This window comes from Poecilia latipinna, unplaced genomic scaffold (genome assembly GCF_001443285.1).
Source record: "Poecilia latipinna isolate Pla-1442-1.1 unplaced genomic scaffold, P_latipinna-1.0 Scaffold60, whole genome shotgun sequence".
Lineage (NCBI taxonomy): Eukaryota > Metazoa > Chordata > Actinopteri > Cyprinodontiformes > Poeciliidae > Poecilia > Poecilia latipinna.
This window is the reverse complement of record NW_015112676.1, coordinates 706,667-725,562: the sequence shown is the minus strand read 5'-3', so window position 1 is coordinate 725,562 and position 18,896 is coordinate 706,667. Positions and strand designations below refer to the sequence as shown.

At 40.3% G+C, this 18,896-nt stretch overlaps 1 protein-coding gene across 2 annotated transcripts in view; it reads right to left on the bottom strand.

Annotated features, from left to right (window-relative positions):
- Positions 1-13,494, bottom strand: part of klf12b (Kruppel like factor 12b) — a 51,175-nt gene extending 37,681 nt beyond the window's left edge. The window contains exons 1-2 of one of the 2 annotated variants that reach the window (XM_015057076.1): positions 13,325-13,494; positions 13,057-13,160 (exon numbers count right to left, since the gene is read on the bottom strand). The gene's annotated coding sequence lies outside the window, so the exon portion shown is untranslated. Of the gene's footprint in view, positions 1-13,056; positions 13,295-13,324 lie in introns of those variants that run through there. The other variant, XM_015057071.1, reaches the window with a different exon arrangement.
- Between the last annotated feature and the right edge of the window lie 5,402 nt (positions 13,495-18,896).

The following is an 18,896-nucleotide window of genomic DNA, read 5'->3' as shown; positions in this document are numbered from 1 at the left end:
CAAGCACCTTCATGAAGACAAAGGCACGCAGCAGACAGGTCAGGAATAAAGTTGTGCAGGCAAAGTCATCAACTAATTTAAACACCTCATGGTGGGCCTTTTGATCAATCAGTAACTTTTGCATCTTGGAAGTGTGGCTGAAAAGAAAAGTACAGATTATCGGGCATTAGGTGCCTCAGCTGCTTCTATTCAGCTGAGACAGGGAACCGAGTGGATGGATAATTCATACAGGATCATTGTGGCAGAAACACAGTTAGAGGCAAACACTTGAGATTGGGGTGGAGGTTCTCATTCCCTGTGGTTACACAATAAACTAAATCATAGGGGTTGAAAACAAAAGCACAATACATTTACAGATTTTTATTTGCAGAACATTTCTGAAAATTGTGTATCCATTTGGTTACATTGACATTTGTGGTTGTAATATGACATACTGAAACAGGTTAAGGTGTGTGATTACTTTTTAAAGGCACTACAAGGGGTATTATATCAAGTTTAAAATATGTCTGACTTTAATGTTTTTTCTCTGAGACCCGTCAGAAGCAGCAAGAAGAGACTGAAGAACCTTGCTTTGTTTTAACCTTTCGCTTTAAACCCCGATTATGTAAGAGCAGATATTTCCTGTGACACAACTAATAGGTTTCTTTGCACTTCCACACCGTGGCAGATCAGTGTTTTATATTTCACATTCGCATCAAAGCAATTTGACAGCGACTTGTATGAAATATGTCTCCAGCAGTCAGGGATCGACACGAGAGATCATAATGTGACATGTAAACTTTTCTCCAGGGGTACAGAAAGTGTTCTCGGCATTTGTTTTCACACGTTGAGTACAGTAGTACTCCCCATAATGAGATACGTGACCTTTATGTGAAACTGGCGGAGTTCCCCTTTTATGGCTTTCCAGCCAAAGACAGACAATACCAGGTAAACACCGCTGATGATGTTTGTGACTCTCACCTCTCTGACAATAAGTGTGTTTTCCCGCAGTCAAGATGTACTGACATTGACATAATTTTTTTTCTTCTTTTTTTTGTATAATTCCTGGCACTCTCAGAATGGTCTCATAATTTCCATTTCATAAGCTGCATTTTCCTTGGCAAGAGCAACAAGATAAAGTCTTTCAGATGCATCTGGGAGACTTCTGAACAGGACTCGAGAGAGCAGAATCCCTCCACTTATAAAAACGAAGACTTCTCTATCAGATGACAAGCCCAATGGCATCAAATTGCAGCTTATGTGCACTGCACTGTTAAAAAAAACAGGAGTGAGAGAAGACTTCCCTTTAGGGATAAAACCCCCTTAAAAAATGCACTCAGCTGATGCTTTTACCTCAAAACACTCTATAGACATTTCCTCAGAGAATAGCTGCAGTCCAGAGAGGACAAACTTTCTGCATGAACACAGCTATTAATAGAGAGAACACACTCATCATGTGTTGGGTAATTTAATCCTACAAAGCCTAATCTGTGGACAATTTGGATAAAAAAAAAGAAGTTTGGGGCGTTGTAAAAACAGTAGTTAGGTAAGCAGATGAAACTTTTCTTGACGACTGCCGCAATCTGCTATTTAAACAGACTGAACATTTTGCATAATCACTGGAATAATTTTAAGTAAGGTGTAAAAAAAAACTATGGGTTATTATGTCTGCTCTCATTTTTTTTGCTATGCCTTGATGGCACTGATTTCTAGGTTTCTCTGAGGTCTAACTTTCCACGTTTCAGCACCTGTTGCTGCCTATTCAACTTCAGCTGTTTGGAAACATTTCTGGTCAAGAAAAACATCAGCAGTGGTGGCCTGGAAAAGGTCCACCACCCATTACTCCTTCTGAAATAATGATGGTTTAAAGCTACAAGCAGCATGTTTATTAAGCAAATGACCCCGGATAGCTCCTTACGGTACTCTTCAGCATAGAGCAGGAAAAAGTATAAGTCACTTTACGAGACAAACATCCAGTTTATATACAAAAATATATTCCACACTGCAGTGCTATTGCATGGTCAAGAAAGTAAAAAAAATGCAACAACACACATTCTTCCAGCAGGTCATGCCCTCTATGGACAATCCAGGACGTTGTTGGGTCAAGCGTTGCATCGACTAAATGCATGTCAGAAAATCCCAAGTGTATGAAAAGACTAAGCATTTGTTAAAGCAGGGACATAGCACAAAATAGACCGAGACAGATCCAAAGATGAGCTCAGGGTGTGGATGGCTGAAGGCAGAATGGTGGGAAAAAAAATGAGTATTGATTTTATCGATCCCTCTGTCAGAGTACGCATCAACTTCCATTTCGATAAAGTTCATCCTTGAGAAAACCTCTGACTATTTTCACAGACGTGGTCAAACTTTAGCTTTTTCTGCAAAGTTTTACTGAGGAAAAGTTATAATCGTGACAAAATCCGCCTTGTAGGCCTCGAAGCTCAACTAAACTAATCATCATCTTATACCGGCAGAGAAGTGGTGATACTACAGCAAGCGTGGCAAAAGCCAACAGCAGCAGGACTTTAAATGGCTGGAACGTTTTTATCAGGGCTACAGAGTTTTCTTTATCAAAAGACAGGCCACCAACTAAACAGGTATTATCTTAATCCGCTCTGACTTGAATACTGGCTTACACCAAAAACTGTTACAGTTTTATTGACACTGAGACAAACTAATTTCTTTGAACTTGATTTTCTAGAAAATACCTGGATTTTTTAAAAACATTTTCTAGACAGACTACCAGATATGTAAGCAAACACGTGATGCTTCACACATCTTCAACATAGAGCCGTAAAGCTCTTCCTTCAGTCAAATAGAGCATCTCGTCCAACACAGAACTGGTGTAACATGAGGAATAAGATGGAGTGCCGTTGTTTACTTATCTCTTCAGAACGACGCAATGGGGGTAACTTTCAATAAAAAAAGAAAAAGCTATTGCAAAAAAATCTTATAACAAAGTGATGAATTGTGTTTGAAAAGGATAGACGAGATTTGAGCCACAGAGCTCTGAGAATCTGAGAACAAAGCAGTTCCATTTATAGAGCTGATACTCATGTAAATACACAGATAACACACAAAACACACACACACACAAGACACACTTAAACAACAGTAAGGCCCACGGAAGTTCCCATATTCTGGTGGATTGCCCTTGGGCCTGTGCTATTTCTGCCGGGGGCAGGGGGATCCTGTGTCAGTAATCCTGTCAGGATGAGGGGGATGAGGTCGCCGGATGCAGCTCAAGTCCACTGCCTTCATCCTCGTAACACAAATGCACAAACACACACAGAGAGAACAATATTAAGGAACCTGTCGCCGAGTAATGTGTACAACGCATTACCTGAGACAGTTTTTCAGACGACAAGAACAAAAGAAACGAAAAAAAAAACTTTTGTGGTGTGGTTTTATTTTTTTTTTCCTTTCCACTTGAAAAATGGGTTCTTCTTTTCCCCGTCTTTCTGACATTGTGAAAGGTCCCCACCTCCACCATTACAATCTTCTGCTTCTTGTGAAACTGTGGGAAATGAAGAAGCTGTTTATTCTGAGAGGAAACACTCAAAGCGAAAAGAAGAGTCGGTCACTGTCTGGTTTGTCTGTCTCCGTCTGTGTGTCAAACGCACTTCTTACAAAGCTGACTTCCTGAGCTGCTGCTCCGTTCTACAATCTGGCACAAACATGCACACGCACACAAACGCAGACACACGCACGCACTCGCTTGCAAACCTTGTGACCTCTTCCTGCACCCACGATGAACCATATTTATCCAAGATTCGGAGACAGACTCACGCATTCACACTAACATCTCCCCTCTGTATTGCAGTGCTGCCCATGAAAGAAGAATATGGATGCCCATTCAACACAAACAGCCACCCACACACACCTACCGCGCACACACTCGAACCGCGCGCAAACGCACACGCACGTACACTCCTCCACAGTGCTCCAGAGAGAGGTAAACAGAAGAGTCTGACATCCTCTTGCATCATGTGCCTCAAATGCAGCAGAGAAGCAGCTAAACAAGCTGTGACTGTGACAGCTCTAAAGTGAGGTGGCTTTACTCGAGCGAGCCCCGGCTTCCGAGTCAAAGCAATTTGCGACACCGTTCCAGATGGTCTATGGTCAATTGGCTACAATTTTGATGTAAGCACGAGAAAGAATGAGTTAAATGTTTAGCATGGTTACAGTTGGAAAAAAAAGCACAATTGGATGCAACTAAACACTTCATAGAGAGACAATTTAGTGAAAGGGCCACTTGCATAGTCTGGTCACCTCTAAGAAACACAACACACACACATGCACACACACACACACACACACACACACACACACATGCACACTGACCTCATCTCAGTAAATGCTATAGAGTTAGAGGCTGTGTGTCTAAAAAAGCCTCTGACACAAAAACCTCACTCCTAAAAAAAGGAAGAGGACGCAGGGACATATACACCAAGTCCTAAGATCTAGATCTTTTGCCACCAGATCTTACAATAATAAAATGTCAATAGTTGTAAATCAAAGTCTCTCTTTATCACCTTGCTCTCAGCATATGTCTCTTTAAGTGTTTGTAAGTTTTTGTTATAAACTCCAGGTGTTCCTTAAGCTTGACTTCTTGTTTCTGTATCTGAGACTCTTATTTCTAACTAGCAAAGGAGGAAGTTCTAGAGTTGCCCGGTTGTGCTTACGGCTAATAAAGACTTCTTGCCTCGAAACACTTCATTACAAATGAAGAAAGGAAAGATTTATAAGTACAGTTGTATCATTTCTAAACTTTCAATCTCAGTTTTTGTAAGGTTTTCATATATATTTTTTATGCCTTTTTGTGCTATAAAGAGGTTATATGTCATGTATGTGTGACAGCCATGCTACCTGCAATAAGTGCTATAATTGCTAGCATTTATTAGTACAATTAGCATGGCAAGGTTTACAATAACAACTCTAGCATGTTCAATGACAGCCAGAGGTTGAAAACTCAAAAACCATAAAAGAGGAACTATGACAGACTACGTTAAGCATTCCTGTTATCGACTAAAAAAATAAAGTCTTGCTCTCTCTCTCTCTGTCTCTAATTTAGCCTGAATGACAAGTAAACATGCGTCAACATGTGGAAAATATTGTCCTTTCAAATAGCTCCTTACACCTTTTGTGTTTACTCTGAATTAAACTTTGACACCTAACTGAAACTTCAATTAGCTCACTTTAAGTCTTGTTACCATGACGTGATTGTGCCACGGTGTGGTGTTTTCACTAATCAGAGAAAGTTCACAAGTTTCTGACTGGTTGTAAAGCTAAAAATATTCCCATTTGACTTGCTGCCCCATTGACACAGTGACTTGCTAATTGCTAGCTACTACCAATGCTGAAGACATCTGCCTCAAAGCTTCCTATCAGTGCTAGACTGAAGGATTGTTTAGTCGCTACTTAGACAGATCAAACCTGAAGTAGATTACTTTTAGCTACTCAGGTTTTAAAATACTGCTTCAACCTATGTGCATTACTTTTTTCCATAAAAAGTAATGCAGAAATATTGTCCGATCTTATAAAATGAATGCACGGATAAACTCCTATTAAAGCCATGTAAAAGTAATGATATATGTAGAGAACCTGGTTGTGCCATTTTTCAGAAAGATACTCTATTCCTCTTTCATCTTTATAATGATGTTTTCAGACTACTGAGGTAAGCTGTGCACAAGAGACAGGGAGAAAAAGGTTAGTTGCAGTGGATCAATAAGAAATGCACTCAGTGACTCAGTACGAGTCTTTTATTTACCCTCAGTTCACAGGTCCCCAACCGAGGTGACTGCAGTGCAGTACTTAATAGTCTCGAACTTATACAGCAGCATCGTAGGTAGAACTCTATATAATGTACTAATACTGATTTAAAAAAAAAAAAACATAAACCCAAGTTGGAAAAACACCAAAACCAAAGCAGTATTAAATATTGACAGAGCATTTTATGATGCAAATACAGCTGCATCTTTAGTAACCTCCCTGCAGACCACCCCCCATCACCCCCACCTCCATAGTAGGGCATGTCTGTTGCCCTACTAGAGGATTCTTAGAGCAGGTTTTAGTCTTTTATTCCCCTCAGGCTCTGATCCTGTATGTGTGCTTTCTTGCTCTCCACCGTCCACGGCTGACTGCAACCCCCCACCCCCCACCCCCCTGAACATACGTTTCACGCTTATATAGAACTCACAATACCTGGTCGTCTGCATGCATCACAGCACATGTGCATCCAAAAGCACTCTCAAAGATCGACCTAGATGTTCTACATTAACTGTACAATGCAGGCGTGAGCAGACACCAATACCCTGACTCATCTACGGCATCTCTTGTGAACAACTCACAGAGGAAAAAAAAAATCAACTCTTTTATTTCCCTCTTTCCTTTATCTTTTTTCTCTCTCTCTCTCTCTCTCTCACTTGGTATCTCTGGTGATATAAACAGTGGTGAACGTGAAGGCGCACAGCAAGCTCAGGGGCGTTTTAGAGTTCAACAGCCTCGCAGACTCCTCTAGATGCAGCATCATATCCTATCCTATCTAACCTTAGTTTGTGCTGACACAACCGAATCCATTCCAACATGCTGCACATGGAAATGGACAATAATGAACCAACCAAAACATTCCAACACACTGACACTTATTGCACTGAGTGTATGCAGTTATTTTCGCTCAGCAAGTTTTTCCCTTCAGTTTGACCCGTGCCAGGGCTCCAAAGCCACTCCACGAAAGCCAGCAGCTACGTTTACCTCCATTACTCATCCGCTCACGCCTTCAGTTCGATTATTTTCTCTCTCTCTCTTTTCAAGCCAGCGCTGTAGCACGTTGATACCAGGTTGAAAAAAGGTGCGAGATGGACGACGTTGCTCATAGTCTGCACCTACGTTTGCCTCCGCTGCTACAAGTCAAAGACCTAGTGGAAATCTCTAGTGCATCGTTTCATCTGACCTGCAGTAACCTAAAACTAAAGGCAAACTGCGCTTCCTCCTTACGCAGGTCTGCAAAAGCCATCTGCACCGAGGCTAAAGAGAGGAAGCTCCCCAAAGGTTCTGTTAGGGGAAGCTGTTTTAGTAAAACGATCCACAACACTGGAAATACTGAGGTTCGCCGGTCTTCCACAACCTTCTTCTTCTTCCTTGGCTTTCTGTCTTTTTTCCTTCCGTTTGTTATCCAGCCATATTTGGTCAAAATAAAACTCCACACCATGTACAAGGAGGAAATGCCGATAGACGGCCCTTCTGTTGGCATACCTTTCCATCTGAGCCATGAAAACATGTCAAGCAACTTTAAATCAGAGTCTAGGGGCAAGATCTCTGCAAAGTGAGTCACTTCCTGTAAGACCTGAGAGTGCAGCCCTGGAGAAGGTGTCGTAATGAAAACAAAAAGAATAAATGCATCAATGTTTTGGGATTATAGATAGGTAGACAGACAGACAGATTTTTTTTTACACATTTTCTCTACTATTTGACATCACTTGCTGTTGCGCAACACCTTCTGCACTTTGTCTCTGTATCTCGCAGCTCCAGAACATTGTGGACAGCCTTAACTCAATTTGGTAAACAAACGTGGACTGGAGACCCAGGTCAAAGGTTGTATCCACAAGAGAAAACACCGAGGGAGGGAACACTTTGTCTTTTTCTGACATGATGAAATAACAGCTCAGGGACTTCCAATTTGCAAGGCGCAAACAATGTTAAATCTTACTGTACGCTGTGGAAATGTAAAATAAGCACAGGTAAATTGATTATCATTTCATATGCAACTGAATAAAGCGGAGACATCCTCTCCATCTGTGTTATAGTTTTATTCAGGAGACCCTGGCCTCCCAGCATCAGGCCAGATTCAACCGATGCTGGGAGGATTATTGAATATTTTACGATTTTATCAACACTTTGTATGAACAGTAATGAAGCTTTATTGATGTTTGTGCTAAATCTGTCATCTGTCATATTTGAATGATGTCTGTATGGTGTGTGTTGTTAATACTTCTTCTAAACGGGTCCCTAAACTGTAAACAATAAGCCCTCACTCGTTTTATTTCACTCCACGTTCTTCTTTCCTCTTGTCTTATAGTTAGACATGAATCCAGCCGTGTACTGTAGTACACTGCACTCTATCTGTAGTCAATGCAGATACGCCCCATAAGACCCCCTTGGATCAATGAGCAGTCACTCAATATGTCAGTAGTTAACCCAGATGATTAGGGGGTAATTCGGGGAATTCAATCCCCATGAATATGAATTGGCCCCTATATGTTGTTGGCACGAACAAACCACAGCATCTTCCTTGAAAGATTCAGTCAGCAGGAGCTCAACTTGCGTTTTGTGAACTGCGACAAACAGAGGATGCCTTCAGTGAAGGAATCTCGCCCAGTAATTAAACATCCAAGGCAGAGCAGAGTTGATGGACTGATAAAGACTATCTGTTAGATTGGCTTTTACAACTGGCACACACACACACACACACACACACACACACACACACACACACACACACACACCTGTACAGATCTCTATCATATGTCCTTGGACAGCTAGCTAGTTGCGGCTGTGGGAAAAAACTATAAACATGTGCGAGCCATCATGCTGTTGACTGAAATAAGTGTATTTGTTCACATATATCCGTAAGGTGAAAACTATTGCAACATGGGTTTAGGCAATAATATAAAGTCTGGAAACGTTGCCATGTGCCTTAAAGATGAAACATGTGTAAACTGTTGGCAGGGTTTCTAAAAGACACTATAAATATCCTGACACGTTAGCACACAACAAAATTGTTCATGGTTTTATATTCAAAATATATTTCCTTGATATAAAATGTGTATATGACTCTTGGGAGCACTTACGCAATTCATTAACTAGCGCTTCTTTCAAGCACCATCATCTACAGCAAGTTATCAAGTTAATTGAGTGTATTAATGTTACTGCTAACTTTGGACCAATTGCTGCGTAGACACAGCAGAAAGGATGCTCAGACCTGCTATCAAGGAAGTCAAACTGAAAGTAATTACACTCGTGAACACAACCTCATATTTTACATGTTCACGTCAATTTGGTTGTAATTAAGACAAACCCCCGTTTATGTATGAATGATTCCAATTTGAATCTGGTTTAACCTTCTTCCTATAAATCAACAGTTTAGGTTGTAATTATTCCAAATGTTTTGCTGATCAAGGATTCCACTATTAGTGAACAGTTCATATCTATGCAAACCCCTGTCGATCCAAAAAAATAAATTCTCATGTCAGCGCGCAGATGCCCTCTGCAAACAGCTACAGTAGCATTGTGATCTTGTAAAGCTTCAAATCCTACACCAACACATAGATTTTTAATTGAAATTTGGTGAACACGTTTAATTGAATCTACTGATATGAAAATGACAGGAACAAGTAACGGTGTGGCAAACCGTTTGACTCAGGAAACCGATATCCTTAAAGAATAATGTGATGAAAGTAATAGATGAGAGCTTCACAGAGAGGTTTTTTTAAAGGCAGTTTCTGTTTAGTGAATTGCAGTTCCTAACATTATTTTCTTTTCAAATAAACTCATTATTGAATACATACAACTTATCTGAAACAGTTCTGGGCTGTTTTTGTTGCTTGCAGCTGTCACACTAGAGTCAGATGAAACTTATGCCTGTGCAAATACTGCTAATTGATAGCTGAGTTAATGGCTCAGCCTTCTGAGAAACAATTATTATAAGCTAAACAGTTTTCGTCTTTACCACAGCAGATGTGCCAGTGATGTTCTCAGCCTTGAAAGCTGTCCAGCTTTGTCGCCTCAGAATGAAAGAATCCTTTGAATAAACAGAAGAACTCTATTGGAGACTTGATTTGTCTGAAACACCGTTCAATCGGCCAATTTTTACTTGACAGGCTATGACGGGTGGTTGATTTATTGTTGTTTTTGTTTTTTTCTCAATACTTCAACGCTAGCAGTTAAAACAATGCGATAATAATACCAAAAAGGAAGTCCATTCCTTTTCATGTTTTTGAAAACATAAAAAAAAAAGACTTCATGAATCTCAAACTTTGATTTTGTGTTTTTAGAAGAATTTAACCAAAGATTTTTATCTAGAGTTGATCAGATGAAGCATAGTTTATTGCCTGTTGGAAGCGCAGAGACCGACACCAACTTTTGCTGCATTTGTTAGTCCGCTGCTAAATTATTACTGTGGTCATGCATAGAGATGCAGAGACTGATTTTCAGCTTGAGCTGCCCGGATCAGTGACCCACTGTTCAGAATTTGTTTGTGACCAGTGAATGCACCGTAGAGGCACTACCAGGTCACAGTGACAGCAACGCTAATTGCTGCAAAAGTGTTTTCGGCAAAAACAAAAGACTCAACTGTAGCTATTTTTAGCATTTGTGCTTATCACTTGTATCTTGACTGTTGATGTGTAAATGTTAATTTTTTTTAAGAATAGGTACTTAAAACATGGCCAGAGACTATTTAAAACTGATGGAATCTTGTCCATGTGGTGGATGAAGACTGATGAAAGGTTTGCGAGCAAAAGCTTTTTATCATAACTCATGGAAACTGTCTCCTATCTTATTTCAAAATAAGAGTCTAAAACTTAGATGCAGGGTGTCAAGCTTAACACCCTCACCTTCATACATTGGTCTCATAATACTAGCTCGCACTTGTTCCACCTGACAAAGTCACACGCTGACAGCAGGGCTTTACGGGACGGACTTTGCTTTGATGAGACATATCGTGCCCGTGCCATGAGATCTTGGTAGAAACCCCCAGTTACAACTGGAAACCAGTACGTTTGGTCTTTAGACCCATCATTAAACACTAAATTCCCATATCTACTTTTGAGTTTAACGAGGGACGTATTCTTTGTCGCAACTACTTCATGTTGAGTTGGAATCAACACTAAAACATCCAAAAAGGACTCTGCAGGGCATTTATTAAATTTTATGAGTTTTTTTTTTTTTTTATCGCTCAAATAAAACTAGGTTTATGTCGAGAAGACTTGCTAAGATTGGATGTGTGTGTTATTAAAGTTGATAAAAAAGAAAATTTAAATTGGCATGTCAAACCTCAAAACCAGAGGTCCTTGTTGACGAGGCATGAGTTGGTTTCCGGGTATCAAATTGTTAGTTTCACAACCACCAACATTTCCTACTGCTTGAAGTCCTTTTTTTGTAGATTATCAGGGAAAGTACACAAAAAAATATGGGAGCTTACAAGAGGTGTGGAGTAACACAGCATTCATCTACCACGTGCCACTGTGCACTGCTGGTCAGCTGGCTGACAGATTTTCTCGAAAAAGACCAATTTCTTGAGGTTAGTACCAACATACTGTTAAACCAATACAGCAATGTTATTATACCATGAGAATCTTGTGGCTTAGCGTTTTGCTGGGTGGGACAATTCTTTACTATGATAATCCTTTGACAAGAAAAACTGGTCAGTGTTGCACCAACTTGTAATAAATGATGTTGACAGCTGACAATTTAATATTTCTCCTATGTATCTTTATCACTACGGCATAACAAACAAACAGAAGTAAACTCTTGCTGATGTGACCATCAGCAGTTCAAAATATTGGAGCAATGCATGAATTCTCTAACTTCTTAGCGATGATATCAGCATGTTTATTCATGCGCAAGAAGACGGCCCCTTTGTGAATGGGTTCAAGTGAGACTTTAAATGGGCGCTAATCTCCCTCCCTGAACATCCAAGAGCTACGGGGGGTCTGATCAACTCCCGCACACACACACACACACGCTCCCCTGCTGTGGAGATAGAACAGATATATATCTCTCACTAAGCGTACGGGGAAAATTTACTCAGACTCTTGAATCGACCGGGAACATTTATGGGTATTCGACACCGGCAGATGGAAGATTTTAGCCTCCACTGAAAACACACACACACAGACATGCACAGTGCATTGACAAATTGACTTTCTATGAATGCAAGAACAGTGGAGCACAAACACCCGACAGCTGACGCGCAGATAAAGACAAGTCGGGGCCTCTCCGCATCGCGTGGGTAAAGTCACAGAGGTCAGAGCTTAGTTTCCACATCAAACCCAGGAGCAGAGGCCAGAGTCTCGGCCCCCTCCAACCTTCCTCTCTCCTACCCACCCACTCTCCTCTGCCCACCCACCCCCTTCACACAAACACACACAACCCACACTCTCCTCCACCTCCTCCTCTCCCTCCTCCCTCTCTGGATGTACAAATGCCTTTGCTGTCAGCTCTGCCCTGGACCCCTGTAATTGAAAATAACAGCTAAGGGCCAGCCCACGGCCACTCTCCCCTGCCCGGTGGCTCTCTGCCGTGGTGACAGCCACCCATCAATACCAATGACTATTGCCCTGGAAGTGAGAGCGCCGCCGATGACATCCAAGACACCACCCCTGCAACACTCCCCCACACACACTAATACATGCACACGCACACACACACGCACACACACACACACGCGTCCTTCCTCTGCTACCCGAGCCGTCTAATGTTTAACCCGTTGCTAACATTTTGGGTTGGTTGGAGTTCAGGCAAACAAGCCGGGTCTCTCGCACACCCAGAGAAATTGCACACTCAGGCATAAACAACTTTAAGAGATGCAAACAACAGCAGTAAACTTTTTTTTTGCGCTCCCATCGAGACACTGAGCCAGTGTTACTGTACTACAGTGGAGCACCGCTGAGCTGATCCGGACTCAAGACAAGCAGGAGAGCTAAACCACAACTAGCCCCGGCGCAGCTGAAGTCCGGATGCTGCTCTTGTTCACTCTCGAGTGCAATCACTTTTCTGTTTCCTCTGCTCATGACAGCCTACGAACACACACTGACAATGGAGGTTTCATGCCCAGTGACCATCACTCGGGCGGTGTGTGGGGGGGGGGGTGTCTTGTTTCCCCCGACCCCAACACTGACGGACACCAAACACAATGCCATAGGTGATCTGAGATGTCATCCGTTTTGACAGAGCAATGACAGCTGAGCGAGGTGCGCTGAGCTCACAACCACAAAGCACAACAACGTGACGAATGAAACAACACACACGCTGACGGAGACGGGCACTGTGAGCAGAGGACGAGAAAAACGCACATACCTTGTCAAAAGCTGCAGAGCCGTGGAGACTAGGAGACTGTTTTCCTTTCCACAGTCCTCTCTGTCTCGTCTCCTCCTCTCCCTTTCCTCTTCTCTCCTCTCACTCTGCGTGAATGTGCGGAGTGTTAGTGTGTGTGCGTGTAGATGTGTGAGTGTGTGTGAGAGCGGCTCCCTCCCCTTCCCTTCTGCCTCTCAGCTGCTCGGCTCGGGCAGTTCTCAGGAAATGAATGGGAGCGCACAGAGAACTGTTGTACTTGCAAATGACTTACCCCGAGTCACATGATCCGCTAAATGTAGGGTGGGCCGGTGGGTGGAGGCTTCATAAGCGAAAAGGGAAGACAATATACTCTAAGCTTTAACAGCGTGCATCGAATTACATGGGGCCCCTCCGGGGAGGTTTCCGACGTGTCCGTTCTCAGCCAGCCCGGACTCCCTCAGTGCGCCCCGGGCTGCGCCGCTGCACCTCCCCGTTTAAAGGGGACGGAGAGGAAGGGGAAGCAAATACACTCAAGTTATTACCGTAACTGTTTGGCTGCTCTTCTTAAACTTTCTGAAGATGATTTGTAATGCCTGTGCTATAGTAACAATGAATTAACAGTAACTTTGATGTATGAATATATTTTTCAAATACAATAATCTGATGTCATAATAATTTGTCACCTTAAAAGTTCCGTTATTTTGCATTAACATTCATTTAAAATTCCCTGTTCCTACCACTCCGCCCAAAAAAAAACTATATTAAGATTATTTACAACAATAAAGAATCTTTAAGGGGGGGGGAAAAACACCTGTTTGTCATATGGTTAACTGCATTTGTTTACATTTTTAGCTAGAATTGATTTCAAGCAAGTTTGTATATTCAGTGCTTTATAAACTTTTCACCTGTTCAAAAGTTTTGAACAGGTGAAAAGAAACTCCCACTGTAAGGGTCAACTCAAACCTGACAGACATAGGGCTATTTTCAATGTAAACAAATATTTCCTTAATTATGTTCATTATTTACATAATAAATGCAACTGAATATGTAGAAAACTCTTTTTCAGTAAAGTTCAGAGAAAGGAGCACGTCATTTCAACACATAACTTAAAGTTCTCAAGTTTCAAGGAGAAAAAAAATCAACTAGAGAGGCCCTTACATGGAAACCGTTAGCGAAATATACCTGATTAAATTTAACGTCTACATGCCATCTATCTATCTATCTATCTATCTATCTATCTATCTATCTCACGCTAGCTAGCTAGCTAGCTAGAACTATAATACAGTTTTTCTTACTCGCTTTGGTGCATTTTTCATGCTACTGTAGACATTTGCTACAGCTAGTGCATTTCTCGTAACAATTAGCTTAACCCGCAAAAGTGTGGCACGTGCTCAAAATCAAAAGTTAATTCTTCACCCATTCATTTCAATGAATGCGTGATTGTCATCTGAATGAAAAGATGACAACTGTTTATGAACAAGACAGTCAAATTACTCTGTCATGTTTTCGTAATGACAGTTCACTCTTAAAGTGTTTTTCAATGCCAAAAAAGTCCGAGCCAGTGCTAATTTTGCACAGTCATTTGAAAACATATCAACAACAAACATTAAAAAAAGAGACACCCTTCGGGTAAAAATGTGCACAACTGTGAATAAAATCATTGGTGAAAGCTGAGATTTACTTGCAGTTTTTTCTTGATTGCTTCGATGCAGCTGTCCACGTTTCCAAGACCGTTAACAGAGGCCTAAAGCGTGGTCAAAGTGACACATTTTGTTCGGTAAAGGCACTAACAGTGCCAAAACATTTTTTCAAAAAAAATCTAAAACAAAAGCAAATGTTGGCTTCAAACAGCACACCTGGCAACCGGTATGAACTCTTCCAATCAATCATTACATAATGGACAACGAAACACTTGCTTATCAGTCAGTGTAGCCCAGGGGTCTTCAAAGTGTGGGAGAGATTACTCACCGTCGATTTTGTCTCCGGCTTGAGGCTGGGTGAAGCTGACTAAATATTCGCAGTTACGTTTTCTGGTTTATTTTTTTTTTAACTCGATGCCCTGCAGAGCTGCAGCAACCCCCACGGGGGGAGAACACTTCCCACACTTTGAAAAGCCCTCGTCTATCACATTACGTCGCGTTCCTGCGAGTAGCATTTAAATTTTATTGATTGTATGACTTTTTTTTTTTAAATTGTGAATGAAAACGGAGATGTTGTAAATATTACAGAAAATACCGTAAATGTAAACCAAAAATTAAAATCAGAAAGAAAGCAAAGCAAACAAACAAACAAACAAAAAAAATTACAGTGAAAGGAATTCCCGCCACTGAGTCTTGTTTGCTTTGGATCCATGCTGGTAAAGAGCAACATATGCAATGCAACTTAGTGGATCCCAGTTAAAGCAATGGAGAAAAAGTGTACATGGAATGATAATGATAATTCGGCACTGGCTGTATTTCATTTTGATTGACACAACATAAGTAAATGACAATGTTAGGAAACTGCAGGGAATTTTATGAAAGCAAGCGATGCGTGTCCAAAAGATTAATTTGCTGGAAGAGAAAGAGAAACTGCTACTATTATGAGCACAAAGGACTAATCGTTGAGGGGGTTGAACGCACAGTAATGAGAATTTAAATTCTGCAACAAAGCGGTTGGAAAAAGTTGTAATTTGATTCAGGTACGTTGGAGAAGGGATGCATGAATACTGCTCTTGAAGGCTGAACTTTAGACACCTCTGAGGTAAACCAATAAACAAAGTACAGAGCACAGGTAAGAAACATAAATCCCCAAACCATAAAACACAAAACACTTCCAAAATCAAAATAACCCACAGATCACTACACTTTTCTAAAAATACACTTTGTTTCAAGAAAATTTTCACAAGTAACCCTCCGAACACCTGACAACGTTTTTATTCTTATTCTAATCAGTTGAGTCTTTCCTTCATTTACTTCCTTTAAAAACTTCACACATCCAGTCACAGGAGATGCTCATCCATCAATGATAATTTTACAATGTGCCCAATTCATGTGTTTTCTGTTTTTATTTTATTTTATTTTTATTTTATTTTATTTTTATTTTTTTGTGTGTAATTGCCATTCTAAAGCAACACTTCCTTGTTGGATCGAAGCTGTGACTGTTCCCCAGTCAGCAAAACTAGAAAACAAAAAGGGGACGTTTTAGCTACACTTGCGAACTAAGTCCTTTTGCTGAAAATAGTGCAGACACAAGCTTTTAATATGTGGCTTTTGCCATTAGTCCAGCAGGATATTTATCCTGCTAGACTAAATGCTATTTAGTCTAGACTAAATGCTATTTAGTCTAGCAGGCCTCAACATGGTAAACTTTCTTACTGCAGCTATGATTTCAATCCATTCAAAACCATCTCCAATGAGAAGCAAAACCAAGGGAGCATGGTGTGACACCTATCCATAAGAAATAAGGGGCTGCTTTCAGCTGGAACATAATTAAACTGCATGAGACTTCATGTCCAAAACCTCTGATTTCCAAGGTAAATGAAACTTACAATAAAAAAAAAACAAAAGTAATATTTCAAAGAAAACGTAGCTATTTCTATGGTTTAATAAGCATTATTATTTTTATTTTATTTGACAGAAAATAAAAAAAACAAAGAAAATCTTCACACTTATTTGTACGTTACAAAAAAACAATGTTAAACATTGGTACATCTTGTTAATTTTTTATCTTTTTGATTAAGAAACTGCCCCAGATAAGCTTTCAGTCAGTGATAGATTACTTGTCCTGTCAAAGTTCGTGGTTCTTGTAACAAACTCAAGAAGAAGAAGAAGAAAAAAAATCTCACCACATGCTATTTATGTATGCAATGCTGGACCGTTTTTGAACCAGTTTCCCTAATTTTACTTGTCTCACTGGAGTTGCAGTTTCTGCTCCTGCAATCAAATGGCACATTTCTGCCTGCTGTGTGTAACTGCCTGCATGATCAAAAACACCCAGGAATATTTCCCACATAATGACAGTTTCGAAATTTTCTTCTGTGAAATCCCTGAGCTGCAGTTCCGTTGTCAGTTTTCCTCCTGGTGTTGCCGGCCTTAATGAAAGGCTTCTCTGTGGTATGTGGGACCGAAGCCTCCGAAGCTCAGACCCACTCCCCTGGGAGCTCTAATTAAGGTAAAGGAAGCAGGACTTATCTGCATGGCTGATGGCGCTCGTACCACTTTAAATTGGTGCTAGCCTTAGTCTGGATGGAATTTAAGGAGTCAGTTATGATAGCGAGAGCGACAAAGCACAAAAAAATAACCAAAACTGTCCAAATAGTGCAGTAGAGTGTCCTCTTCTTCACCTGAAATGCTACAAGTTTTTTATTTGCAATCAGTACAGGATGAAATCACAGTATGAATGTGAGAGGATGGAAAGGGCTGTATAATAAAGTTGGGATTTTTACAGGTACTACATTGCCCACACAACAATTTTCATCTTTTTTGTGATCTGACGATGAGCTGCTTTCAGTTTACTGACAACATCCACCTGATTAAAAATAAATTAAATCAATATATTTAATAGTGCCATGGCGCTTTGCAACCTGACAATGTTCAGTGGGCCTTTGGAAGAGAAAAAGGCCCACAGCATCACAGTTCCCCCTCTGTGCTACACCTCAAGTCCATACATAAAAATGGACATGATGGGCTTTTTCATCCATTACCTTACACTACACTGGAGTTCTCCATCTCATCTACCCAAAGCACGTAAAGGTCCTTGTAGGATTTAATAAACTCCACACAGTTAATTGTAAAGGTTATTTAATTTGCTTTTGAGAGCAATACAATATTTTGGTTTGAACTCAGTTAAATGGAGTCAGCCATATTATAAAGCATAACAATATCTCTGCATGCTTGCCTTCCTCTCATATTGCAAAAGTGTCCATACTATTTCAATACTTAAAAATAGAAATAAAATGGTTATTCTTTAAAATAAATAGTAAGACACACATTTTTCTTTTCACTTTTTACCAGTAAATGTGGCAAGAGAAGTTCATAAACCCCAGACAGTGGTTTTACGGGTGAAATTTATGCAGCAGCTTATTTGTATCAACATTTGCACCTCAGGGATCTACAGGATAAAAGCAAATGAAACAATGTCAGCTCCTGGACATCCCAGCATCAACACACACCCAACCTGAAATGAAACACAGATATAGTGCACATGTAGATATTTCTGCCACTCTTTGCTGATCCGTGAACCTGAATGTCAAACAAGCAAGCAAGCAAGCAAACAAACAAACAAACAAACAAACAAACAAACAAACAAACAAGCAAGGCACAGAGACACATCTCACACTCCAGCAGGCACAGACACACGTAAATCCAAACAGGTGTGTCAAAAATAAAAATAGCAACAAAGATTGAATGAAAAAACAAACTTCACCATCAATAAGAATAATAATAATAAAAAACACACACAAATACATAAAAAAACAACAATATATAGATGGCCCAGGAGCATATAAAAATAATTACAAAAATAAATAGGTAAATAAAATGATATTGTTCTACCAAATTTGCCAATAAATCCACTTAATGCACAGTCAGAATTGTGCTAAAGGCTTGTAGGGGGCTCCAAAAAGTATGTTGATTTGCAAAAAATACCTCATGCTTATTAGAGTCATACATAGTGTCAACATGTGACGAAGCAACACTTTCTGTGGCCTGGTTGATTTAACCAAACCAGTAGATAGAAACACACATAATTTTCTTTTTTTTTTTTTTTTTTTTTTTTTTTTTGCAGCATTTTAAAAATTTGTTCAAATGTGCAAGATATTTGGACTAATGGAGACATTAACTCAGTAAGGAACAGTGTGATCTGTTATCTGGTGACACACAAGT